Source organism: Macaca fascicularis, chromosome 16 (assembly GCF_037993035.2).
Source record: "Macaca fascicularis isolate 582-1 chromosome 16, T2T-MFA8v1.1".
Taxonomy (NCBI): Eukaryota; Metazoa; Chordata; class Mammalia; order Primates; family Cercopithecidae; genus Macaca; species Macaca fascicularis.
The window spans coordinates 48,309,955-48,337,782 of NC_088390.1; the positions used below are offsets into that span (position 1 = coordinate 48,309,955).

Below are 27,828 nucleotides of genomic sequence, written 5' to 3' on the forward strand. Positions count from 1 at the left end.
TCGGATCAAAGTAAGAATAAGCAGAGTTTTTGTCATAGCATCTATCAAATATTTGTGTCCCTGAAAAAATTTTCAGGTAAAGACCATCCTTTGAGCCTTCTCAGAGACTAACAGTCTGCAGTATAAAAAAAATCTGTGTTCAGTGTTTTGTAACTTTACCAATTTGAAGTCTCTTCCCAAAATAAGTAAATAATGGGATAAAGGTAATTACGGGTTTCCTCATCTTTTCTACTTACCTGTTCCCTGTTATGATTAAACACACACAGCTTATAACTCTTTTGGAAACAAACTGAATTACCATTATTATCCTTTCAACACTTGCATGGTATTATAATTCATTTCAATCACCAGTACAACACAGTGGGAGTTAGGAGACCAGTGGGGTGGCAGGCGGGGGTGGGGGAAGACCTGGAGAAGGGCAGACATTTTCCTTTTTATTGGCTTTGGGAAGCCGCCTTCCTCTCCGAAGGCACTTCTTGGGGAAAACTGTTTTCTTCCCAAAGCCTAATAAAGATTAGTAAGAGATGTCTGCAAAGAATTAGAAGCTTTTTGAAATGAAGGCAAGGATAAACATTCAGTATCACTGTTATTATCATTAAAAAGGAAAGCCCAGCATGTGATGTTTTGGGTCACTTCCAGCGGCCTTGTTTGATGTTCATGGTTCCTTTTTTGACCTTTACCTCTTGATATCTTTATACATTTATTGAGGCTATTGGACAAAGTCTTGAGATACTAAGCAATACAGTGCTAAGAATGAATGATTGCTAGACTCCATTTCTATGGGTGGAATTTCTGAAAATGTGTTTTTGTCCTCAGATACCCCGTTGTTCCAGTTTGGCAATATTGGTGGCAAAGTTAATTTAATATCTGATCACTTGAGTTTTTATTTCCTATTTTGTACCTTAGCCCAGAACCAAAGTTCTATAGGATACTTTTCATTAAATAAATAACTGGAATTTTTCTGTACTGTGCTTATTAACCAGAGATACATCAAAAAAGAAGCAGATGTAATGAACCTAAAAAGCAAATAAGAACTTCCCAGGGACATTGTAAGTTTAGCCCAGTCTCTTATACTTTAGAACATAAATTATTTCATGCCAAAAATGACCATAATGATATCCTTGTAGTGTAGACACCAAGTAAAGGCTAACTTTTGTTCAACATGATGTATTTAGGCAGGAAAGTGTACCAATACATTGAAGAAAGGATTTCAACAGTACAGATTGAATTTATAAGGACTTCCTGGTCTTCAGAAAGGTAAATAAATCACTGTCAACCTAAAAGGAAGAAGCTGAGGCAAAATTAATATAAGTGGAGAGCTTATTTGAGCCAAGTTTAAGGATTGCAACCCCAGAGCCTAGATTCAAGTTGCCCTGAATATACACTCTGATTAGCAGCAGTTACAAGTGGATTTTTAGTTTTATTTTATTTTTTATTTTTATTTTTCCGTGAGGCATTTTATTTGTAAATATATATATTACATCCCTAGAAAAAGAATCCCAGGATTTTCCCTCCTGTGTGTTTTCATCTCGCTTCTTCATGGTCCATGATGCCAGCTGAGGTTGTCAGTAGAATGAAACCAAACTGGCGGGATGGAAGCAGATTATTCTGCCATTTTTCTAGATCTTTGAGTTGCACATCAAATCTGGGGCTGATCACTCCACACTTGTTTAGCCTGCCTGTGAGGTTCACAACAATTTTCCCAGCTCTGTGATCAATGATTTCAAATTCGCCAATGTAACCATGCTTCATCATCAGTGAGAAACCGGACGATGACTTTGGAGCACGGCCTAATAAGCACCTGGCGTTTGCCTCTCTTTTCGGCATTGTTGATGCTCTTGAGAGCATCGGCTAGGACATTCATGCGCACCGTTGTGGCGGCGCGGAAAGATGGCGGAAAGGGCACAAGTGGATTTTTAAAAGCAAAAAAGAGGGATAGGGAGTGGGCTAATACCAAGTTGTTTGTCAGGAATTCTCATTGGTTTACAGAAATAACATTGATTAGTAATTGGCTATACATTGTTAAGCTATAGGGCATGGGTTATAGTGTCTGGTGTGGCATTATTAGATTAATCTATAGCTACTTGTGGCAATAGCAAGCAGTTTCAAGAGATGAATAACATAGCCTAAAGTGAGAAGTAGGACTTGATTGCGGTCTCATTTTAATGTCTCTCTGGGCCTGATAATTAAAAGGACTTGCATTCCTCATATAAAAGCTATTTTCTTTTCTCATCACAAGCTTTTTGTTTTGTTGTTGTTTTTTTTTGAGACAGAGTCTCAGTCTTGTCACCCAGGCTGGAATGCAATGGCACGATCTCAGCTCACTGCAACCTCCGCCTCCCAGGTTCAAGTGATTCTCCTGCCTCAGCCTCCTGAGTAGCTGGGATTACAGGCACCTGCCATCATGCCCAGCTGATTTTTGTATTTTTTTAGTAGAGACAGGGTTTCACCATGTTGGCCTGGCTGGTCTCGAACTCCTGACCTCAGTTGATTCTCCCGCCTCGGCCTCCCAAAGTGCTGGCATTACAGGCATGAGCCACCATGCCTGGCCAAAAACTTTTATTATTACTTAACGACCTGTGCTAATCAGAATATCCTATTCTGTAATTGGCAGTTGTATTTGAGAATTAGGTAGAATTATCTCGTTTCTTTTAATGTTTTTGGTCTTTCCTTCTGAGTTTGTGGGGTTGCTGTGTTTCATAAAAAATGGCACATTCTTCATAATCCTAGTTGATGAGTTGTTTCACATTTTAAATGTTTATCCTGTAATAAAGTTTGCTTGTACACACACATTTATTTTTTACCCTCTAGGTTTTCAGTGTTTTTTTTTTCTTTCTTTCAATCTCTACCCTGATTTCTGCATTCCTGCATACACACAGTGTTTTGTTTTTTGTTTGTTTTTTAATTTCTAAGCTTAGCTATCATCAAATAAAGGTAAGCTAGAAAATCAAAACCCTGAATCTTTCCATCAGAACCAAAGGAACTCAGCAAGTTCTGAAGGAAATTGAAGTTGAAGATTGTGTATGTCATACCAACCACTGATAGAGAATTATTTGAAATTAACATCATATTTGATTTTATACAAAAGCAACTACTATGGTAGGATAATGTGTGTGTGTGTGTGTATGTGTGTGTGTACATAAAGGATAAAAAATGTTTAGGTTAGAATGAATATATCTATATATTGTATAGATGTATTCCATACATATATACATATTCCACATTGTATATAGTCTATAGAGAGAATATTCTAAATCCTCATTTTCAGTCCTTTAGAGGAAGCTGCTAACTCTAAGCAAACCTCAGACCAGTCTCTAAAAATAGCTTGCTTTGAAGACCCTGAAGCCAAATTAAATATGTAACCTTTGAAATTTTGTCTGTTGAGAGCATGGTTACAAATAAAATGGATAACCTTAGGACTGTACCCGCTCTGTTTTTTCCCCCCTCAAGTCCGCTCTTCCGCTCATTATTTTAGTTAATTGTACTTAGTGGAAAACAGTTAAGTTTGACCTCCTCACAGACTGACCTCTTTCCCTTTGTTTCAGCCTTGTCTGAGGCTTGTCTGTTTCAGCATGTGGGATCTGAGTTTTTTTCCTGTTAAATGGTTGCGGGCTCATCTCTCCTCAGTTGTGTTGACTATGTTGCCCCTTAAGAATTTTAATCTGGCCGGGCGCGGTGGCTCAAGCCTGTAATCCCAGCACTTTGGGAGGCCGAGACGGGCGGATCACCAGGTCAGGAGATCGAGACCATCCTGGCTAACACAGTGAAACCCCGTCTCTACTAAAAAAATACAAAAAACTAGCCGGGCGAGGTGGCGGGCGCCTGTAGTCCCAGCTACTCGGGAGGCTGAGGCAGGAGAATGGCGTGAACCCGGGAGGCGGAGCTTGCAGTGAGCTGAGATCCGGTCACTGCACTCCAGCCTGGGCGACAGAGCGAGACTCTGTCTCAAAACAAAACAAAAAAAATTTTAATCTACATGATGGTCCTTCTGTTTTTTGTCTCTCATTTTCATTTTTGGGTTATTTGAAAATCCATGCCCACTATCAAGTCAAACGTTTCTTCTATCAACAGTTGTTATCATTTCCATACCCTCCATATCATGTCAGTCTTTTTTAGGTTGGGATTTTGATGAGCAGGCCTGTTCCCTCCTATGTCATATGCTACACCAGGTTCACTGTCTATATTTCAATAAGTGTGATAAAATAATCATCATTTTGTTGAATAAGTTGGTGTATTGCTGCTGTTGTTCCTCTGAAGACAGTTTTCTGCAGGCTACATTAACAGGCAGTGGAAATACATGCCAGGCTACATCCTAACGGTTGTGTCTTCCCATCAGAAAAAGATCCTTTTTTCCCCTCCCTGTCAAATGAAGGCTTAGATTTTAGAGACAATTACAAATTACAGAAAATGAAAGAGAAGAACTGAAATCACAGCATCTGTGGTTTTTCTCTATCCTTAATAGTGAAGCAGCTTCTTAGACAATTTTATTGTAATATGTTGATAAAATGTTTATAGTCATCCCTTTGCAGTTTGTTTAGAAAGTAGTTTCTAAGCAGCAGTTCCTGCATCATCTATAAACTTTTAGCTAGAGAAACCACCTTTCTTTTTCTCAGGCTGCAAAAGCAGTCTACTCTTTTCTTTTAGTTTAACACCTGATCTTTATAGTGAGGGACTAAGTTACATGATCTTTCTTCCAAAAGAATATTTCTCAGATTTTTGTGTTCTATAGCTTTCTGATTAAATTGCCATAATAATAGAATTACTTATTACTCAGTCACAGGGAACTCAGTCACAGGGAACTGTGAGTATTTCTAGGAGTTCAAGTATACACAATAATAAACTGTCCCTCATAAAGGGGCGTAAGGGGTAACTTCATAGCTATTGCTATGGTAGTGGATTTGGATACATCTGACTATGGAACCAGATCTCTGATCAGAAATAGTTTGAGTTGTATATACATTTAAAGCTAGGGAACTTAACATCACATTATATTGCCTTGTATTGACAATCATGTTTCCATTATCTTTGGATAAGTAAGACATGCTTTGACAGACTATTTGGCTGTCTCAAAGTCATTCCCTTATATTTTTTTCCCAAAGGAATTTCAGATCCTGTTTAATATTTGCTAGTTTTGCTAGGTACTGAAGGCAGAAAGGGATTGTAGTGATATCTTGTGAGGAAGGAAATCAGTGTTTCTTATCCATTTTCCATATACTGTCAATCTGTCCAAACAGACTTATTATATGGCAAACTGATAAAGAACTTCATTTTCCTCTCTATATACTTGCCTGCACAGCACCATGTTCCACTTTGGAGAGCTCTGTGATGGAGTTTCAACTCTCTAGATAAGGTGGAATAGCTGAACCATTGTGCCTCCATAGATTTTCACAACCCTGAAAGTAACAGCAGTTGGGAGGATGAAAGAGGCTATTTCCCACCCACCCCAAGAGTCCTAAAGTTCAAAGAGACAGCTGGTGTTTCAATGGAGCCAGTGCATCTGGAGCAGCCCAGTTACTAGAGAGGTAACTATTGCGGGTACCCTTGTTGTTATTCTCGAAAGTATTCATCTAGGTGGCCCTTGCCCTTCCCTGTGAATCATCTCCTCAAGTCCCTCTACCCTTTTGTTGGCCTGCTTTGAACTTCTTGTGTGTTAATCTCTTTTACAAAGTAAGACCTCTAAGCATAGGATAGGAAGTGCTCCAGGTGTACTCTCACCCACGCTGTGTGAGGATTGTTGAACTATCTGGTTTCTGCATATTTCAGAAGTGCAGTGATATCTAAGTTCTTACTTTACTTGATTTCTTCTGTTTCTCTAATCACCTTCTAGATTATTTCTCTTCATGTGGATAATATTCAATGCTTTACTTTTCTTCATTATTCTACTTGATATCAAGTCATAGATAAGCCAAAGACATGTTCTCTTCTTTTTCTAAGGCTATCTTCTAGACGAGCATGCGGCCACATTCTAAGAGATTCTCTGGAATTTCTTCTAAAATTCACCATCAACGGATAGGGTTTCCTTTTGTAGTTTTACCTTTCAAAGCTTACCACTGACTCACATTCTTTCTTTCATTTTATTGCAACCAAGATTTCTAATTGTGTTCTAAAAATCAAACTGAACTCTTGTCTTTCCTCAGGAGAGAAGGGTATCCCCAGTAGAGAGGAGTCTAGGGAATGCTGGGAGCACTTCTCTGAAACAACCCAACCACATCCAATTCTGTTTCTTTTGGAGATGGAGTCTTGTTCTGTCGCCCAGGCTGGAGTGCAGTGGTGCGATCTCGGCTCACTGCAAGCTCTGCCTCCCAGGTTCACGCCATTCTCCTGCCTCAGCCTCCCCTCCCGAGTAGCTGGGGCTACAGGCGCCCGCCACCACGGCCGGCTAATTTCTTTGTATTTTTAGTAGAGATGGGATTTCACTATGTTAGCCAGGATGGTCTCGATCTCCTGACCTCATGATTCACCAGCCTCAGCCTCCCAAAGCGCTGGTATTACAGGTGTGAGCCACCACGCCCGGCCCTCCAGTTGTGTTTCTATTTAGGGCACTGCCCAAGTAAAATGCACATGAGTTATGATCTGTTGTAGAAAGCATTACAATGAATCTCAAATATTAAATTAGTCAGTTTCTTGACCTACATTGTAATCAAAATAGTGCAGTTGACTCTTGAACAACACAGGGATTGGGGCACTGACTTCCTGCACGTCAAAAATCTGCATATAACATATGATACCCCCAAAACCTAACTATTAATAAGCTACTGTTAACTAGAATCCTTACTAATAACAGTAGACTAGCATATTTTGCATGTTTTGTGTATCATATACTATGTTACAATAACGTAAGTTAGAAAAAAGAAAATATTACTAAAAAAATCATAAGGAAGAGAATTTCTTTTTTTGAGATGGGGTTTTGCTCTAGATGCCCAGGCTGGAGTGCAGTGGCACCATATTGGCTCACTGCAACCTCCACCTCCTGCTTTCAAGTGATTCTCCTGCCTCAGCTTCCCAGGTAGCTGGGACTACAGGCATCTGCCACAATGCTGGCTAATTTTTGTATTTTTAGTAGAGATGGGGTTTCACCATTTTGGTTAGGCTGGTCTCGAAATCCTGACCTGAGGTGATCCACCCGCCTCGGCCTTCCAAAGTGTTGGGATTACAGGCATGAGCCACTGCGCCTGGCCCAAGGAAATGTATTTGCTATTCATTAAGTGAAAGTGGATCATCATAAAGGTCTTCCTTCTCCTTGTCTTCACCTTACTAGGTTAAGGAGGGAGACAAGGGGTTGTTCTTGCTGTTTCAGGGGTGTCAGAGGCAGAAGAAGATACACGCAGTTCAAACCCGTGTTGTTTAAGGGTCAACTGGAATGTCAAGTGTACCTCCTCCTCAAGGTAGATAACCCAAAGAAGAGTCTTTTAACACGAGGGCCTATCCCCTACTACACAGGGTGGGTCACCAGCTGCTCCATAATAGCAACATTAACCAGCAAGTTAGGACAAGAGAATGAAACAACCATATCCAATTGAAGCTTCAAGGAAACACAAGGTACTAATGATTATTATATTCACATATGGATGAAAGAGCATGAATTACATCCATTGTTGCCAGAGTTTCTTGTGAGAGCATTTTGTGCTAAGTTATATGCTGTTCTCTACATTAGGCCATGTATGGAGATAAAGAAGCCATATAACCCCTCCCTAGGTTTTGAAGACAGGTATTCCGCTTTGAGAGAGCTGTTGTAGTGATAATAGTTTTGGAATGAGTGTGTAACTGTCTTACATGTTGACTTTAGATTTATATGTCTTAGTTGTAGGGACTGCCATTTATTTCCCTTCCATATGTATTCCAGAGGTCAATGGGTACTTAATCAATAAGAAGTAAAAATTACTATTTTCCTAAGCTTTTCCAGCATTATTTGATGATAAGTTCATTTTTTGGTCATTAACTAGCTGGCTTCCCGTTATATCTCATGATTAATATGAAGTATGTATTTGTGCGAAAAACATTTTGATAGTTCTTAAACAGATGCCGTTTAGTCTCTTGGGATTCACCCCAAAAAAGAGGTATTTTCTTAGCTCTCCCTACTTTATTTACTATTATTTTTGAAGTTTCCTACTCTGGTCCTGCTCTGTCCTGTCCTTAAGGTGATATTCTTTTACAAATTGTGTGCATATCCCTTGGGGGGAAGATATACTTTCCTCCCTCCTCTGATCACTGCCCCATAATAGTTAGTCCATTCTTCCAGATCCACTGTCTTAGGGGCTGCTTGTTCTATTATGTGGTATAGATTTCTGTTTCATCTTGAAGGTCGTTTTTCTACCCCCATCCTTTAGCTACCAGCTGCAAAGACTCTTACATACACCTCCTAAATTGCTTCGAAAGGAATCTGGTTCTGCTGGCCCCAGTTCTGACCTTGACCCTCTCCCCAGTCCTGCGTGGTCCTGGAAACTCAGTGTCCCCAGCACCTAATTCATGCTGATCCTCTGACTTTCTTGCTTGGCCTCTGGAGAGACAGAGAGCACATTCTGAACACTCCTCCTTTTGTGTCGGCATCTCTGTGAGGTGCTTTGGAAGGACTCCAGCCAGGCATGGAAGGGCTCTTTGATAATATCTGACGGGTGGGTAAGAATTTCGGGCACCTGGCCAAGATACACATTGCCTGTAATCGTTAACTCAGCCTGTAAACAGTTCAAACGGCACTGAGAGGCCGTCAGTTATTACATTAGAAGAAGCCTTTCATCTCTCTTGCTCAGAAGCCAGGGCGTCCAGCATTGGCCCCCACTGTGGTGATTGGAGCCATGGTACTCTGTGCACAGCCACCAAAGCCCAAGACATGCAGGGACACACAATGGAACCTGCTCCGAATGACTGACTTTCAAACTTTCAGCATTGGAGCAATAACTAAATCATTAATTTCCTTTTGTTCTGCACCTGGCTGATGCTGGAAGGAAAAAAATGTGTTGGACGGTGGGGAATGGGGGTGGTGGTGGAGAGGTGGGACCCCTGACCAGGAATAAACAGTGGCGAAGGAATTTTCTGAATTGGAAATTTAATTTTTCAGCTCAGTTTTCCAGCACACACTCATGTCTGAAAGCTCACCCCTCACCCTTTTTATTTGTCCCTCTGCTTTACGATCTTTCTAGGTTTGGTCCTTACTGTACTCCGTATCTCCAGTTGGCTTCACAATTACTCAGTATTACTAAACCCTGGTGCAGGGCACAATGCTGGGCCCCGGAGAGGGCCTGAAGGGGAGCATAAGATAACAAACATTCCTGCCCTCAAGGTGCTTACTAACGGAGCCCTTCAGATACTCTAGATACATACTAGAGAACTCTACCTTGAGAGTATACAGTGAGTTTCTACAGAACTTTACAATGAGAAAGAACAGCAGCGTGGACAGAAGTGATCAGGGAAACTTCATTCCACAAAAAACAAAAAGTTTCAGTCCTTTGTTTAAAATTTGCTTCTTTTCTTTCATGTTTCTCACCCATTTTCTTTTGCCTTTTTCATTAAATTCCTACTTTTGCTAAGCAATATTGAGTATTCTAGGCACTTAGTAAATGGGATCATTAAACCTCTTTTAGAATTTAGCTGAGGAGCTAGAATTTGAGTGTTCTGGTATCAAAGGATGGTGCAGGAAAGCCAAGTGCAACTTATTGTAAGCATCTTAATTTCAGAAGACCCTTTCCTGGTTACTATTTCTAAAGATGTTCATATGGTTTTAAGGCTACTGTTGCTGAAACAGTGTAGATTAGGCCATAGGTTTTAAATAGCAGGTGAAATAAAATCCTACACTCACCAGTATTCAAGGTGAGCATCAAAGTTGCAGGTTTTACCCTTTACACCAGAATCTCAAGTGTAAAGCAGCTAGAGTTTTTTGCTCTACAAAACAATATCTTAACATTTGCCTCACTTTCTTCAACTAAAGAAAAATGATAGGGCCATGTGACATTCTTCTAGAAAATTAAAAAAAGAAAAAAAAAGGATCTGCCTTTTATAACTTGACTGGGGCCCTCATAACTTATTAGTTAGAAAGCTCTGACCTCATGCGTTCTGTTTTCTTTGTTTTATATTCCGTTTTGCTCAGCTTTCGGGGGCACTGTTTTATTCCCTTTACATATTCTGGATTTGGGGTTTGTCTCGTTCCCACCATTCACATTTTCTTTGCTGATTCTGAATGTAGCTTTGGAGGAGCATGGATAAAATAAAAGAGTGCAGAGCTTGAGGATGAGGACATGCCGCCCTGCAGCCCGTTATGTGCTCTACTTCTGATTTACCAACTGCAGAGATGAGCAGTGTATCCTTTTTTTCGTCTAAGACAAGTAATACTTTCTTCCATGGAAAAAGCAGTAGTTCAATCTTAAACAAATTAGGTCCTTTAGAAGAATTGAAGCACTAAGGCAAACTAAATCAAATTTTGTTACCATTTTGTCCAGCATTGTTATTTGTTCATGGTAAACAGGAGAGTAGTAATTTGAAAGCATGTGTTAGATCATATTTATGTAGTAGAATTATAGACATACAGAATTTATAAGATACAAGAAAGCTTTGAAGCTTCTGCAGATGTTTCAGATCCACTCAATTCAATGCCCTGGTTAATACTGAGATCATATGTAAATTTAATAGGATGGGGAAATAATGGAGGAAGCCTCTGTTCTTCTACCTGAACGTAGAGCCTATCTTTTGGGAAATGACCAGTTTTGCATACTGGCCTCCCACTCTGGTGGCTTTCATTCTACATGTAGTAAGGAAACTGCCTAGAATTGTTTTGAACCCTGTTGATCAATAGTTAGCAAATTTTAGCATATACCAGAATCAGTTTCAGAAGGCTTGTCACTCAAATTCCAATTCCTATTTCAAACTGCCTTTAAGATTTAAATGTTCATTCCTCATTTAGTATATCAAGACTGACTTAAATTTTCCCTACCCTAACTTCTTTTTCTAATTTCCCCATTTTGTTAATGCAACATCTCTTTTCCAGTTCTCCAGGTTTAGAACTTTTAACTTCTCCATTTCCTTCATCCTTGTACTCCAATCTGTCAAGTACTTTTAACACTTCCTTCGTAATTTCTGTGATTCATTCCGTCTCCTTTTAACTATTACTACCAGAGTTCAAGCTCTCATCATGCCAGTACTAGATTACTGGAACTCTCTAACTGATTTTCCTACCACTAATTTTCTCTTCATTGCACTGGTTTACTCTGCTATTAAATTGTTCTTCTTACAGTACTGTTTTGATAATGAGATCCTCTTACGAATTTAGGATGATTCCTTTTCTGCGTATGAGAGCAAGCTTTAACTCTCATCTTGGCATGCAGTAGCCTTTGTAATTTGATCCTACCTCAGCTATCCAAACTATCTTTGCAGATCTATTTTTTCAGTCAGACAAGTCTTCCTGTACCTTGAAGACTTGAGAGAAACTGCTCAAGAACCTTACTTTTTCTCTCACCTGGCTCCTGGTTTCTTCTCAAGTAAGCTCAGAAGTTTGAAAAATCCATTTGACAGATGCCAATGGACTAGATCCTGTGGCTATTTTTCTCCTGTCCAAATTCTGTCCTCTTTAAGGGTGAGCTTAAGATCCATCTCCTCGACAAATCCTGTAGGTCCTACTGGCTTTACCACACAATGTGGCCTTTGATACAATGTCATTTTGTACCACCATTTACTTTGTGAATATGTTATCTTCCCAATGAGACTGTACCGCCTGAGTTGGACCTAACAGTTTTGGGAAGAAGATAGGTGCTCATCAAATACTTGCCAACTAAGAGGCAATATTTCAGATCCATTCTGATGTACCTATGAGGGAAATCTCTGTGCATGCCCATCCAGCATTGCACTCAGTGGTCACATGAAGTGAGTCTCTGTTTCTTGACAGGGATCACTTGGGAGCCATTGATCTGCCCTGTCACAAAGGGTTTGGGGGAAACTATTGCGGCTGTCATTTTAGGGAGAAAGATGGCTCCAGAAACAGGTCCGATAATGCCCAGGCAAGGAATCAACTTAGTAACAGACAGCAACTCTAGTAGTTAGGTATTTGGCTAGGAAAGGGGCTTAGCCTCTGAAGTATTTCAGGTAGGTGTTGGCTTAGCAATTACATATGCTGCTACTTTCTGAGTTAAACCTGCCTAAAAACAAAAGTATGGCCTGATGACTGGGTGGTTACTCCTGTACCCTAAGAACTCATTTATAGGCATCTGCACAGAGGTACCCACCCGAACAAACATTAAGAAGAAGCAAAGGAAAGTGCCTGAAGCATAGTCACTGTGTCAACAGAAATATCAGATAAGGTGGTTTTATGGAGGGGGTGTGTGTGGTGCGGGGAAGAATTGATGCACCTGTGGTTGGTGATTCAGAAACTTGGTGCCACATTATATGGCACCATGAAGCCACCTTATGTCCCAGCCACCCCATGGTGGCTGATGTCATATAATTACCCATTTGCTAACTGGGCCAAGAGGAAATGTATTGGATGAAAGCCAGAGTAAGATAGTTATATCTTAGCTGAGCCATATTCAGAACTTTTTGGATCTCCTTTTGTTTCCAGTGAAGCCATTGTCATTGTCAATCTAATAGTAGTTGACTTTTATAGGTGTCTTGCACTTTTTTTTTTGTTGTTGTTGTTGTTTTGTTTTGTTTTTAAGACGGAGTCTGTCTCTGTCGCCCAGGCTGGAGTGCAGTGGCACAATCTTGGCTCACTGCAACCTCCGTCTCCCAGGTTCAAGCGATTCTCCTGATTCTCCTGCCTCAGCCTCTTGAGTACCTGGGATTACAGGCACCTGCCACCATGCCTGGCTAATTTTTGTATTTTTAGTAGAGACAGGGTTTCACCGTGTTGGCCAGGCTGGTCTCAAGCATCCAACCTCAAGTGATCTGCCTGCCTCGGCCTCCCAAAGTGCTGGGATTACAAGTGTGAGCCACCGCACCCAGCCAGGTGTCATGCACTTTGGTGTACCCATTCCTAAGACAAATACATTCTCGTGTAAATGTATTCAAATGAGTTCCCATGGCTCACACAAGCTGCCAAATTATGATATCTCCTCAAGCAGGAACAGAGTCCAGACAATTCCTTTTGGCTGAACTAGGACTAAACTTAATCCCAGACTGACTCAGCTTCTCTGTTAACATTGTTTGAAATTCTGATATCCCTCCAGAGGTTGTTTCTGAAGAGTGCTTAGTGTGAAGTACGAATCACAAAGAAATGGACCAAAATGGACCTGGGAGACCAAATATTTTCAATATTAATTTAGCACACATTTATTAACTGCCTTTTACGTTAGAGCATTGTGCTATGCGTGATTATAAAGAAACCCCTGCCCTCAATTTAGTAAGTAAGAGTATAGGCCAGGCATGGTGGCTCACACCTGTAATCTCAGCACTTTGGGAGGCCAAGACAGGAAGATCACTTGAGGCCAGAAGTTTGAGACCAGTCTGGGCAACATAGCAAGACCCCATCTCTGTTTATTAAAAAAAGAAAAGAATATAAAGCAGAAGGTGAAAATTACCATATGTAGATACAAACAAGATGTTTGGGGCATTTCAGATGAAGAAGAAGAGATTCTTCATGGAAGAGGTAGCATATGAACTTGCCGTTGAAGGATATATAGGATTTTAATAAGTCACAGAACAGAAATAATAGGCATTCCAAGAGAATGTGAGAGAATAGTGAGTAATCCAATTTATTTTGGACTAGTATGGTGCATTGAGGAGAGAGGTGGGGATGAAACTGAAAAGGTAGAGAAGGGAAGAAACACATACTTCTGAGTGATTACTATGTGCAGGAACTGCTGGTACTTTAAATATGTTACTTCATTTTATTTCTGCAATGATCTTCTTGCATGGTGTTTTTTGTTGTTTTTGTTTCGTTTCTTGTTTTTTTTAGGGACAAGGTCTTGCACAAGCTGGAGTGCAGTGGCACAGTCATAGCTTGCTGTAGCCTCGACCTCCTGGGCTCAAGCAATCCTGCAGCCTCAACCTCCTGAGTAGCTGGGATTACCGACATCTACTAGCGTGCACAGCTAATTTTTAAAACATTTTTTGTAGAGATGGGGTCTTGCTATGTTTCCCAGGCTGGTCTTGAACTTGTGGACTCAAGTAATTTGCCCATTTTGGCCTCTCAAAGTCAGGGGATTACAAGCATGAGCCACTGTGCCCAGCCTCCATTTTTAAAAGGAGACTCAGAGAGATTAGGTTACCCACAGCTTGGAAGTGATAGAGTTGAAATGCAAAACTGAGTTGAAATTTAAAACCAACTTGTCTGATTCCAAAACCAGTACTGAGCACCGAGGCCTTGATGTGACAGGCTATGGAGTTTGAATTTAATTCAGAAGACAGTGGACAGCCACTGATAGTATTTGAACAGGGCAATGATAGGATCAGTGCTGTGTCTAGGAAGATTGTTCTTGAAATGACAGAGAGCTTTAGAATGGTGAGGGACTAAAGACTAGTTAGAAGTCTGTTGTAATGGTTCCGACTCCAGAGACATAGAAAAGGTAGATCTCCAAAGACAAGTGATGGCATAGTCTTTGCAATTACTAGGAGGAGGAATCATAATGACTGTGAGGTGCTCAGCCTGAGTCTCTAGGAAAATGGTGGTGCCGTTACCTGAAATAGGTAAGTTAAGAGAGGTTATTGGCTTAGGATGGAGTGTAGGGAGAATGTGATATTTAGGTTTGGTATATTTAAGTTTGAGGTATCAGGAGGACTACAAAGAAATAATGTTTAACAAGCATTTTAAAGTACAGAAGATTTGACTTCAGATACCAATTTGGGAGTCATAATTAAAGATACTGGAGTGAATAAGAACTTCAGAAGAGAGATAATAGAGATCAGAGAATACATCTTTAGGAAACATATATATTTAAACAAGAAGGAGAGGAAGAATAGTAAGAGGAAGAGGCAATAAGTGAGGACAATCAGAGAAGTGGAAGAACTAGAATAGCATTATGTCATGAGCAACCTGTGAAGAGTCAAGAAGCGCGGATTCATTGGGTCAGAAGTAATTTAGGGCTCTTTGCCTTGCTATAGTATCAGTCCCTTTCTTAGGAAACAACTGACACCATTAAGTTCAAACACATTTATTTTTCTATGTCAACTCTGTTAGGGAGGAAATTCAGCAATCAAGAAAACTGTTTTCCTGTTAAAGATGTGTTTGGTGGTCATATTTTTCATTTAAGTAGTGAGAGCTCTCAATTTTACTACCAGCAAAAGAAAGCAACATTTTGAAGTATTTCACTATGTCATCGGAGATTTAGTTCCCAAGAAAGTTCTTCTTATGTCCGTGCTTCTGCCCTTTTACTCTGTGCTTCTTCCTGGGGTCTGTCAAGTCTCCCTTCATTAGATTTAGTACCTGAAATCAATGCCCAGAAGTCAGGTCACAAGCCCAATATGCATTGCATTGTCTCTTCAAGCCTCAGTTACCTAATTTGTGAAATGAGTGGTATTAATAAAGAGAGTAAAATTGCTAATGAAGGATTATAAAGCACTTTGCTAATATAAAATGCAACATCAAAGCTGAATAATAATCTTAATTTAGGGTGAATGGTTCCATTAGCAGAGTAAAAATAAAAAGGACAAAGGGTAGTGTTGCTTTGTACCTTGATAACAGTGTACAAATCAAAAGTGCTGCTATTGATCCTCATTGCCCTGTGAACTCTCAACCCAGGAATTTGGCTCCCCTCCCTAACTCTCTAAGTACTTCCCTTACCCACTCAGTGTGGTGATGGTACCTCCCTGAATCTTCTGACAGATGTGAACAGGAAATTCTATTCAGCAGAGCCAACTTGATAACTGAGAAGATTCCTCTCTCATTTATCAGTACTTTGATTATCTTTTTGTGTCTCTTACTATTTGTGCTTAGCAAGAAAAATAAAGAGGTTTGAACAATTAAGAAGTAACAGGCCGGGCGCGGTGGTTCAAGCCTGTAATCCCAGCACTTTGGGAGGCCGAGACGGGTGGATCATGAGGTCAGGAGATCGAGACCATCCTGGCTAACATGGTGAAACCCCGTCTCTACTAAAAAATACAAAAAAAAAAAAAAAAAAAAAAAAAAAAACTAGCTGGGCAAGGTGGCGGGCGCCTGTAGTCCCAGCTACTCGGGAGGCTGAGACAGGAGAATGGCGGGAACCCGGGAGACGGAGCTTGCAATGAGCTGAGATCCGGCCACTGCACTCCAGCCTGGGCGACAGAGCAAGACTCCGTCTCAAAAAAAAAAAAAAAAAAAGAAGTAACAAAGAGCTCATAGTTCATAAAGAGCAAGTCAAAGGATGTCTGGAATATTTGAACATACAACTGCCTTTGGCGTGAGGTGGCCTACATACGTTCTCAGAGGCAGGATAGGCTGGAGAGCTGATCAAGCTGCTGGGAAGCGGAAACAAAGGCGGGGTGGTGGAATCAAATGTCTCTTTAACTGAAGTCTTTAAAACTTGGGCTTTAGCTGGGCACGGTAGCTCACACCTATAATCCCAGCACTTTGGGAGGTCAAGTCAGGTAGATCACTTGAGGTCAGGAGTTCAAGACCAGCCTGACCAACATGGTGAAACCTTGTCTCTACTAAAAGTACAAAAATTAGCCAGGCATGGTGGCACATGCCTGTAATCCCAGCTACTCAGGAGACTGAGGCAGGAGAATCGCTTGAATGCGGGAGGCAGAGGTTGCAGTGAGCCGAGATCATGCCATTGCACTCCAGCCTGGGCAACAGGAAAAAAAAAAAAAAAAAACCTCCAAAAAACCAAAAAACTTGGGCTTCAGCTGGATGCAGTGGCTTATGCTTATAGTCCTAGCCCTTTGGGAGGCTGAGGCAGGAGGATAGCTTGAGGCCAGGATTTTGAGACCAGCCTGGGCAACACAGGGAGACCCTGTCTCTACCAAAAATGGAAATCAAAAACATTAGCCAAGCTTGGTGGTATGCTCCTGTATTCCCAGCCACTTGGGGTACTGAGGTGTGATCCTTCCAGGTTTGGGCCCGGGAGGTCGAGGCAGCAGTGAGCCATGATTACAGCACCACACTCCAGCCTGGGTGATGGAGTGAGACTCTGTCTCAAAGACAAACAAATAAACAAACAAAAAAACTTGGGCTTCAGATACATCCACTTTTCAAGGAATAAAGGACAGAGAAAAAAATGTAATTCATCTCTCATCCCACCAAAGGTAAGAAAAACCCACTCAGAAAAAAATATGGAATATTATTGGGAGTGAACTGCTTCTAAGTTTTCCCAGAACTTTTCTTTGCAGATCTCTGGGCCAAGTCCTCATAAAATTTTGGTAGGGACTGAAGTTCACTGCAGACAGCTGACACTATGGCCTGAAGCCAGTGGGGAGCAAGAGTTTCTTTCTGTCAATACTGCAGGGATTTTTTTTTTAATTGTTTGTAATAGTCTCTAAATGGCTTCTCTCAAAAAATAACCTCTCAATAAATCTGGGAGAGAGACTGAAGGGCCCCAAATGACAAGAGAGTACTTCCAAAGCCATACAGCAAGAGCAAGTTAGTCCATTCATTCCACATTCCCCCAGTGTTTATGTTCTGTGCGCTATGCATTCCCATGCCCTGCGTATTGTCTAACGAATGGCCTTAAGACCCTGTGCATTCAGCATGTGTATACACTGCTGTAGCCTACAGTCAGGTGTTACTCTCCTGAGAGCAAGACTCATTCCTTTGGGGTGGGAGACTGTTGCTTTCTTCCCCATTCAGGGTTATGCATAACTTAGCAATACATTGATACTGAGAGGAGACAATAAAAGAGTAATGGGATGGGTTATTAAACAGGAAGATTCTCCAGAAACAAGTGAGTTTTGTTCAGGGTTGTGGAGGAGAGCTAGGCATGATGGTGGAAGGGAAAGAAGAGAACTCCACCTTGTGATGAGGTCAAGATACTCTAAAGCTGACTTTGAAACTGAAACTTACAGGGAGTATGCAGAAAGTTTCTGAAGAGAAAGCAGAAATCTGAAAATAATCATATCCTGATAAAATGACAAGGCAACCACCAAATTATTTTACATCTGTTTATTAAAACGGATGATTCAACATGCATTTTTCTTAACATCTACTGTGTGCATGGCATGATGTAAGTGATGAATAAGACCTAGTCCCTGACCTCAAGGAGCTCAGATTCTACTTTGCAGGAAGGAGGAAAGAACTAATGTTTCATTGCCCTAAGAATCAGGCATTCTGCTGGAGGAAATAGGTAAGAGGGTGGGTCTCAATGGAGCACTGACCTACAGTAAGAGGTAAGTGTCATTTAAGAATTTTGAATAGATGGCTTTAGGGGAATATATGAGGGAAAGTATTTAGTTCTGGGGACTGAGGGCTGGTCAAAGGATTAGAGAAGGGCCCAATTTGGACTGGCATGTGGAGTCAAGGGCAAAAAGAAGTAGAGAGCTATCGGATTGGAGTTCTCACAGTCTTTGGCTCACAGGGGATAGGAGAGGTGCCATTTTTTTTCTCTATAGAAACAAAGAAATAGGGAAACGTCCATGGGAAGAGAAAGGAAAAAGAATTTGTCAGAGAACCAAACTATCTTCCCGTCATACGTTTTCTGTAAAAGACTTCTTAGGAGCTAAGACAGTGTTTTTCTGCTTTCATTCTCTTTAATGCCTAGAATTCTGCCATAAAAGGCTATTTTTTTTTTTTTTTTTTTTTTTTTTTTTTTTTTTTTTGAGACAGAGTCTCGCTTAGTTGCCCAGGCTGGAGTGCAGTGGCGCGATCTCGGCTCACTGCAAGCTCCGCCTCCCGGGTTCACGCCATTCTCCTGCCTCAGCCTCCCGAGTAGCTGGGACTACAGGCGCCCGCCGCCTCGCCCGGCTAATTTTTTGCATTTTTAGTAGAGACGGGGTTTCACAGTGTTAGCCAGGATGGTCTCGATCTCCTGACCTTGTGATCCGCCCGCCTCGGCCTCCCAAAGTGCTGGGATTACAGGCGTGAGCCACCGCGCCCGGCCAAAAGGCTATTTATATATCTTACTTTTTAGCTCCTAGGAGCGCAAGAGATGCTACTATTGGGAATTTCTAAGATATTCAGAGGATGGAAATACCAGCTGGCACCAATGCTGAGATATCCAGGCACCATCCATAGAGACCCAGTGAAATGCTCAGCCCCAAATGGCAATCCCTCCCAGACTCTCCCAGAGCCATCTCACTTTTTCTTTTATCCCCTGCCTGGAAGGCTACACTGTGGGTGGGAATAAAAATCCACTCTCCTGTTGCATCTAGGCAGCTGCCAGCAGTCTGTTTGCCTAGTTCTTTGCTGGCAAATCATTAAACAGTCCCCCCAAAGCAGGCCTCTTCCCTAGGGCCACCCCATGGACAGAGATCCAGAGCTGTGGTCAAAGGGCTGTCAGCAGTCAGGCTGGAGCCCTTGGGCTATCTCCAACACAAGCCCTTCCTGGCTGTTGCCTCTTCTGAACAGAAACCTCCTTGGCCTAATGTCAACCCCCCAATGGCTTCTAAGGAGAGACTCTGGGCATCTGAGTTGGCTGGTGACTTGAATAATTTTGTCCTTTTCCTCCTGATGTAATTTCTGAGTGCAACTACCCCTGTGATCCCTTTATTGTTTCTTTATTGAACCCCAGGCCCATCCTCCACATTTTTCCCACTTTGCAATGTAAATACAATATTGTGTGTTACTGCCTAGGAACCGGGGACTGGGACCAGCCGAGCAAGCTTCATAGCTTCATTCCATCCCCACTTACATGGTGCCAACGCAAATCTGAGCATAGAAGATTTCATTGAGCCAGCCCTTTTGGAGATAGTATCTGCCCTCAAAGGGCTTCTAAGCCCCAGGGCAAGCCAGTTGTGGAAGACAGCAGTATGGAGCAGAGTTTGCAGGACACCTTGAAATCCCTACAGCCTCTGAGCAGGAGACTAAGCCTGAAAGACCTGGAATATGTGTGAAGTAACCATGTTAATGAAGCTCTTTCACACCCTTGCACTGAAATCACCAAATTTAGCAATGCTTGAGTAGCTCTGCCGGTAGTCCAGATGGGCCTCTGGCTTATTGAAACAAATGATCTGGTTTCCTTAAGTTTCATTTCTTTGGTGTTTTTCACAGGGACTGTCTGGCTTTAGTCTTTGGCCTTTTAAGCATTGAAATCTTAACCTAAATAATTACTCAAAAATAAACACTTATCTGCTTCTAGTAGGTTTTCAGATTCCTGCCATCTCTGGCCTGAGTTTGGCTGGAACAGGAACCGCAAAATCAAATCATAAAGCAAACTCTGTCAAGGCTGTTTGCAAGTAGCACATTGGGTTAGGTGTGAGAGTTCAGTTAACTACTTTGTTGTGGCAAGAGTTAAGACCATGCCTCAGAAGGGCCCTGGACAAAGCCTCTATAGACCTTATCCTGGGCATGTGGGAATTAGATATTACCCCTAGCAATACTTGCCATCTGTGTCAAGACCTCAGCCTTTCAGCAGACGACTTCTTTGAATAAGACCTAGCTAAACAAGGGGCCTCAGTGGTACTCCCTATAAGATGGAGGTCAGTGAGGGTCACAAGATCTTTCCTGGGACAGTGATCAGAAGTCAGCTGACTTCCCAGGACCAATTAGTATGATTTTTGGATGGTTGAGCCCTGAGTTCCTCACCTGGTGGAGAAAAGGAGTCCAGAACACATGACTGGGTTATCTTTTAAGGTCTTGATCTTCATAGGCTTCAGAACTTGGTATTCTATTTCATGGCCTTGCTTCTAAAGATCCCTGATGTAACTAAAATGATATTTGATGGGCTCCCTCTTCTTTGCTTCTAACTTCATGAGTAGCTTCCTAGTACCTTTGTAGCTAGGGGTCATTCTGACTGAGTCAGGACCAACCCTGTTTCTGTGTGAGAATATAATGATATAAAAGTTCTACTTCTTGGGTGGCTGGGATTTTTCCTCCTTCTCTCTGTCTGATTAGTGCCAAATAAACTTTCTTCTCTGATATCACTTTATTTCAAAAGCAGCTCAGATAAGTAGCTCTTCTCCTTACCTTCTTCCACTTCCTTAGGAGTGCACTCATGATCTGTGAATCACCATACAAAGATGCTAGGCAGAGTGTGGGGTCAGGAAAACCCCACCATGGGGGCTGTTTTCATGTAAAGAAGTCCAGTTGCATCATGGAGCTCCAGCACAGTCTGAAATAAGGATAGGTGAATTTGGAAATTGAAGAACAGCATCTGTAATGTGGGGCGAGGGAGTGAGGAAAATGGCAGTCTGGCTGAATGACCATTATTTGGGTCTGAGCTTCTATGTCCTCTAATTTCAGGACACACCTTTCTCATACTAAACCAACAGGGACGTTTCACTGGGAAAGTGTCTCTGAGCAGCGTCTGGGTCTGGCTGCCTTTGTTTTTTGTTTGTTTGTTTGTTTGTTTGTTTTGAGACGGTGTCGCCCAGGCTGGAGTGCAGTGGCCGGATCTCAGCTCACTGCAAGCTCCGCCTCCCGGGTTCACGCCATTCTCCTGCCTCAGCCTCCCGAGTAGCTGGGACTACAGGCGCCCGCCACCTCGCCCGGCTAGTTTTTTGTATTTTTTAGTAGAGACGGGGTTTCACCGTGTTAGCCAGGATGGTCTCAATTTCCTGACCTTGTGACCTGCCCGTCTCGGCCTCCCAAAGTGCTGGGATTACAGGCTTGAGCCACCGCGCCCGGCCTGGCTGCCTTTGTTGTGGCTAGGAGAGGAGATGAGATAAACCCTAGAGGAGAGGAAGGAAGCCGAGGCTTGGAGGCAGAGCACAAGGAACAGACAGATCCTGCTTCTGTCTTGTTAAGAATGATTCAGGTTTGAAAATTCTAGAAATGGGGACCCTGAAGCCTTCCACTGTGATCCCAGGCATTATATTACAGTACTCACCTAATGTTTACCATGCCACAGAACACCTCCCCAGCGTGCATACCCGGAGGCAGTGTGGGGTTGAATTTAGGGGACCTCAACCTCCTTTAACTAGGTGTTAACTAGGTTAACTAACTTCAACTAGGTGGGCAATCTGTTACTTTAGTCTTGCTTTCTTCAGCTGTAAAAGACAAATTCTGAAGGTCCATTATGGGTGTGAACCAGGCTCAGCTGTTAGCAATTTACATCTCTTTTTATAAACCACATGGCAACTGGATTCAAATCAAGTTTTACTCATTCTTTCACCAAACGCTAAGGGCCTATGATACGCAGAGCCCCAAACCGGAGTTTCAGTGAGCTCAGTTTTTCCCTCAGATTTTGCCACCCTGCTTCCTATTAGATTCTGGAACATCATTTCAGTTCTATCTTGTCAGCTCTCTTGCTCACCAGCACCCCTGTGTCACCAGGGAGGTTTCCTGAATCAAGTGAGAAATCATGGCGGCCTCTTCATCCATGCCCTGCTAGTGTGCACTACCATCAGGTGGCCCAAGGTTATGCTTCACCCTCCCCACCAACATTATTTTCTTTCGTAGCTTAAAAAAATTACAGGAAGCAGGAATACACTTTTCTTGTAGAATAATTTTTTAAAAATAGATAGCATGCTTGTAATCCCAGCACTTTGGGAGGCCAAGGCAGGAGGATCACTTGAGCCCAGGAGTCCGAGACCAGCTTGGGCAGTATGGTGAAACCTTGTCTCTACAAAAAATATAAAAATTAGCCAGGCTGGTGAGGCATGCCTGTAGTCCCAGCACCTTGGGAGGCTGAGACAGGAAGATTGCTTGAGCCCAGGAGGTTGAGGCTGCAGTGAGCTGAGACTGTGCCACTGCACTCCAGCTTGGGTGACAGAGCAAGACCCTGTCTCAAAAATAAATAGAGTAAAATAAAATAAATAGACAAAGAGAAACTCCTCTTGACAATTCCCCAGCCTCCCAACTTGATTCATGGAAAGACTCAGTCATCCCGAAGAGATAGTGACAAGTTTATATAAGGTTTTGAAAGAGGTCTTGAGGTTCCCAAATCTAAGCCCTGAACAATAACCATTAGGATCTAACCTGTAGATGTGAGCCTTGACTCCCTTCAATACAAGGCAAGGTGACTAAGCTGGGCCTCAGTGGTGGGCCTGTTCTGGTGCTGGGATTCGGAAGCAGCAACTTCAGGCCAACCTGTTTTTTTCCCACCCCCATATCTGCAGGAGCTTTACTTTATGATGCCGGTGTGTCCTCCTACCTAAGATAAAAGTTCAGGTAATGGAGGTTGTACAGGAAAGGATGATTGTAAAATCTGAAAAGAGGAAATGGGGAGAATGATGCCTTTGATGCCTGGCCAATGTTCTTGATTACAAAGGCAAAATTGTAGCAAGCAGTAAAGTTACCTGTCCAAGGCCTAGTTGAAGGTCTGTACGTGGAATCAGAGAACTAAGAGAGGATTGCAGCAGAGGTCGGTGGCAGGGAGGGGGAGGAGAGTGCCCGGGAAACAGGAGACAGTAAAGAATTGCTTGCAGAAGCACACACCCAAAGAGGAGGAGATGCCATGGATAAAGGGAGACCAGCATTAAGTTCCAGGCCCAGTTGAGCCCTGAAATGCCCTTTGTGAGGAGGTAATGAGATCACATGGCTTCCTTCATGGGAAGGAGGCAGGCTGAGAACTGGAAGAGCTTGTTCAGTGGGGTTTGGAGGTCTGAGAACAGGAGGGAAGTGACTGTGAATAATGAGCTGTCCCAGACTGTGCCTTGCCGAACACTGGCATTTAGAGGCACTGTTGATTACCAAAGAAGGGGGAAGTTCAGAAAAGGCCTTGTCCCTTCCAGGAATAAGAAGGGACTTTATTATTATAGATGCAGCAATAAAAACAGCTGCCATTAAGTGAGCACTTACTAAGCATCAGGCTTTGTGCTAGGCACTTCTATCCATTATCTCCTGTCTACACGAAGCATTTTTGTTCCCATTCCAAAGATGAGCAATATGAGGCTCAGAAAGATTAACATGCCCAAGGTCACACAAGTAAATTATGGGGTCAGAATTTGAACCCTAGGTCTGTCTTGGGAGGGAGGGGAAAAAATCAGAACAAATAAGGAGGACAGAGGGAGAATAGACTCAGGAATATGAAATACAACACATACCACCAAAGGACAGTTCACGTATCTTTACACAGGGTAAAAAATGTGTATGCAAAGCTGAATTCTGAGTCAGAATGACCTAACTCATGCTTGAAAGCAAGTGCCTCTTAATTTGCCCCACATGGCAGCCTGTGAGACAGGGGTGTCCTAACTCCTGGCCTTTGAGGAAGTCAAATTCACCAAGTTTCTCTAAGCCCTCCACAACCACACCCTTCTCAAATCAGGCAAGCTCATTTCTCTTGACCCCCTGGTGTCACTGAGGGGACAGGTGGCCCAGTGTAGAAATCATGTTTGCATCTTCGTGATTAGGAGACCTTGCATTCCAAGGAAACAAATGTATTTGCATCTGTTTTCTCAAGAACCCGCCTCCTGGCTAAAAATTCCTTGGAGGAAGGGCAAAGACAGCCCCTGTGTTATACCCAAGGAATGCCGATGCTGTCTTTCTTGCTAGGTGCTGAACTGAGTCCTAGTTCAAATGGCTATTATTTGTTTTTAATTTGAGAATACTTGAACAGCTGTCATTGTAAAAGAGTCAAACCATACAAAAATATAATGAGTGTGATTGTCATGCCACAGATATGATTGTACTAGAAAGATCATGTTACTTTATTTTCTTTTTATCAAATCTAACACCAAGGTCCTATCCCATTAGCTGTGTAGACATTTGTTTTCAGAGGCACTTCTCCTCCCAGAGTAGAACAAAAGTCCCAGAGTTTTAAGAAAACCAAGATATCCAAGGGACCCCTCTGACATTTATCCATGCTGGCCACCACAGATACGTTCCTTGTCCAATCACAGGCATTCCCTTGAAATCCACGCAGGCACATCATCTCTCCCAGGGCCCAGCCTCCTGGGGTCTAGTACTCAGTCCTTCTCCAGGGACCCACTGCTTCTGGGGCACAGGCTGCAGCTTCCCACTACTCAGCCTGGCTTCAGACCCCTCACACTGGCTCCAGACCCCTCCTTCCTGCCCTCCCGGTTCTGAGACTTTGACCCCTCCCTTCACCACAGGCCCTTCTGCCTTCAGGACACTCACACTTCCTCAGTGAGTTCAGTTTTTTCTGCAAAAGCCAGGAAGGGAGGACTTTAAACAACATTTGCTTTTGGCAAATGCCCCTGAGGCAAGGAAATAGAAGGTGAAGCCATCTCCTTGGAAGGGAAGGAGGGAAAAGACATGGAACAAAATATAAATAGCTGTCATTCCTTTTTATTCTACAACAGCAAAAAACAAAACTCAAATCTCATGTATTATCCTGTGATCAAAGTATTCAAAGCAAAACACCAAAGTCCCTCTTTACTACCCCCTCTCAAATTCCTTTCCCAGAGCAACCATTATCAGGATTTGGGTGTGCTCTGTCTTGTCTTCATAGTTAACTATCATCAATTATCTGGTTGTAGACTTTCAACATTTAATCAACAAATATTGAGTGCCCACAAAGTAACAGGCAGTTTGGGGCAGGCTAGACTCAAGTAAGCTGACAATTACAATGCCGTGGGGTAAGTGTGTGATTAGGGAAATGCCGGACAGAGCAGCAAGTGTCAAAGGTGTTTAGGGAAAAGAAACAAGTTATTATTTCTGGAACATAGGTCACAAGGCGGGAAGAGATATAGGAAGGGAACGTTAAGCCATGCGGCAGGGCCCAGACCAGGCAGAGCCTTTTAAGCTATGTTTAAGAGTACAGACTTTATATCAGGAGCTCTGAGGAGCCTTGTAAGAGCTGTAAGTAGAAGAGTAACATGCTCAAGTTAGCATTTTAGACCACTTTGGCTGCAATATAGAGAATTGAATGGGATGAAGTGACCCTAGGGAGTAGGTTATGTCAGTAAATAGGGTTGGCAGTGATGGTGGCCTGGAATAGAATAGCGGTAGTAAGAATGGAAGAAAGAATAAAATAAGACAAATATTTAGGGGGTAGAATTGTTAGAATTTGGTGATTGATTGGATATTGGTGGTTGGAGTGGGGGTGAAGGAGATGGAGGCTAGGAGGACAACAACTCGCTTGGGTAATAGATGGATGGTGGTTCCAATCCCTAAGACAGCAAACACTGGAGGAGCAGTTTTGGGGATAGAATGATTTCAGTCTTGAACATGCCGAGTTTGAGGTGTTCTATTTAAGATTATTAAGGTAGAAATGTCTAGGGGGCTGTTAGACTTAAGGGTCTGGAACTCAAGAGAAGACCAAGACATATGTAATCACTGACCTCTGTGTGGGCACCGTGGCCATGGGATTGGCTGCAGTCACCCAGAGAAGGCATCAAGAGTGAAAAGAGGGGGCCGGGCGCGGTGGCTCATGCCTGTAATCCCAGCACTTTAGGAGGCCGAGGCGGGCAGACCATGAGGTCAGGAGACCAACCTAACCAATATAATGAAACCCCATCTCTACTAAAAATACAAAATCAGCCAGACATGGTGGCAGGCACCTGTAGTCCCAGCTACTTGGGAGGCTGAGGCAGGAGAATCACTTGAACCCAGGAGGTGGAGGTTGCAGTGAGACGAGATTGCGCCACTGCACTCCAACCTGGGCGACACAGTGAGACTCTGTCTCAAAAAAAAAAAAAGGAAGAAGAGTGAAAAGAGAAGAGGGTCCAAGAATCCCAGGGGTCACCACCAACATTTTAGGGACTTGTATTTGGGCCCTTATGCTTTAGTAAGATAAATTTTCTTAGTAAATGAGTTCAGGGAAGGTATCATGTTTTCAAAATAAAATGTAAATTGTTCTTAAATATTTTTTTAACCTTATCCTACTACTACTTTCCTTTTTTTTCTAATCTCTACCACTTACTAGCTGTGTAATCTTGGGCATGTTATTTAACCTTCTAGTGCCTCAGTTTCCTCATCTTTAAAACAGGGGCAATAAAAATCTCTACCTGATAGTGTTGTTATGAGGATGAAAAGAGTTAATATGAAAAAGTGCATAGAACAATCACTGGCTCACAGTATTTACCCAATAAATATAAACTGTACCGCCCTCATCCTGACTATCATTAGCATGGAGATGGATGGAGGGTTGATGCTGTGTTCATTTGGAGCTCCATGGCTCCAACAATGGAGTCAGACAGAGTTGAGTTCAAATCTTACGTGACTTTGATTTCTCCCAGCCTCAAGCTTCTCTTCAAGTGGCTGTGATGGGGTAGTGGGGAGATGGAGATGGTTAATGGGTTAAAAAAAAAAAAAAAAAGTTACAATGAATGAATAAGGCCTAGTATTTGATAGTACAACAGGGTGACTATAGTCAACAATAATTTTATTGTACATTTAAAACTAACTAAAAGACTGTAATTGAATTGTCTGTAATACAAAGGATTAATGCTTGAGGAGATGGATATTCCGTTCTCCATGATATGATTAGTACCCATTGCATGCCTGTATCAAAACATCTCATGTATCCCATAAATATATACACCTACTGTGTGCTCATAAAAATTAAATAATTATTTTTAAAAATGGCTATCACACCTACCTTATAGTGAAATAATGTCCAAACGCTCTGGCACACAAGAGGCCTTTAATGGTGGTTAATTTCCTTCCATTCCTTCTTCCGTAGTTGTCAATTCAGAACCAGGCAAGTTTGGCGACTCACACCAGGTCTTTTTTCCCTTCCATCTTGTCAGAGGTGTCCTACAATGCAGCACTGAGCTGTAGATGCTGGTTCCCTGTTAAAACCTGGGGAAGAGTGCTAGTTAAATATCTGCAGACACACTGGAGGAGCTTCTCCAAAGTGACTTTCCTCTCCCAGGTGGCCCTCTGGTCAGTGAGTGGCATCTTGGAGTCATCAGGAGAAGGCTGGACCATGTGGGGAGGGTGGAGGAGCAAGCAGAGCAGAGCCTTCTGTGGCTGCGACTTGTCCTTCCTCAGGGAAG

The 27,828-nt window shown here is 42.4% G+C and overlaps 1 protein-coding gene, 1 long non-coding RNA gene and 1 pseudogene across 3 annotated transcripts in view; 1 reads left to right on the forward strand and 2 right to left on the reverse strand.

Moving 5' to 3' along the window:
• RNF43 (ring finger protein 43) overlaps positions 1 to 27,828 on the forward strand; it is a 66,561-nt gene that overhangs the window by 18,809 nt on the left and 19,924 nt on the right. The gene's annotated exons all lie outside the window — the stretch shown is intronic.
• Positions 1,486 to 4,096, reverse strand: LOC107127818 (small ribosomal subunit protein uS8-like; annotated as a pseudogene).
• Positions 21,033 to 27,828, reverse strand: part of LOC102131441 (uncharacterized) — a 42,881-nt gene continuing 36,085 nt past the window's right edge. Inside the window, exons 2-3 of the long non-coding RNA XR_001486070.4 lie at positions 27,429 to 27,631; positions 21,033 to 21,095 (exon numbers count right to left, since the gene is read on the reverse strand). This is a non-coding gene — a long non-coding RNA (uncharacterized lncRNA). The remainder of the gene's footprint in view (positions 21,096 to 27,428; positions 27,632 to 27,828) is intronic.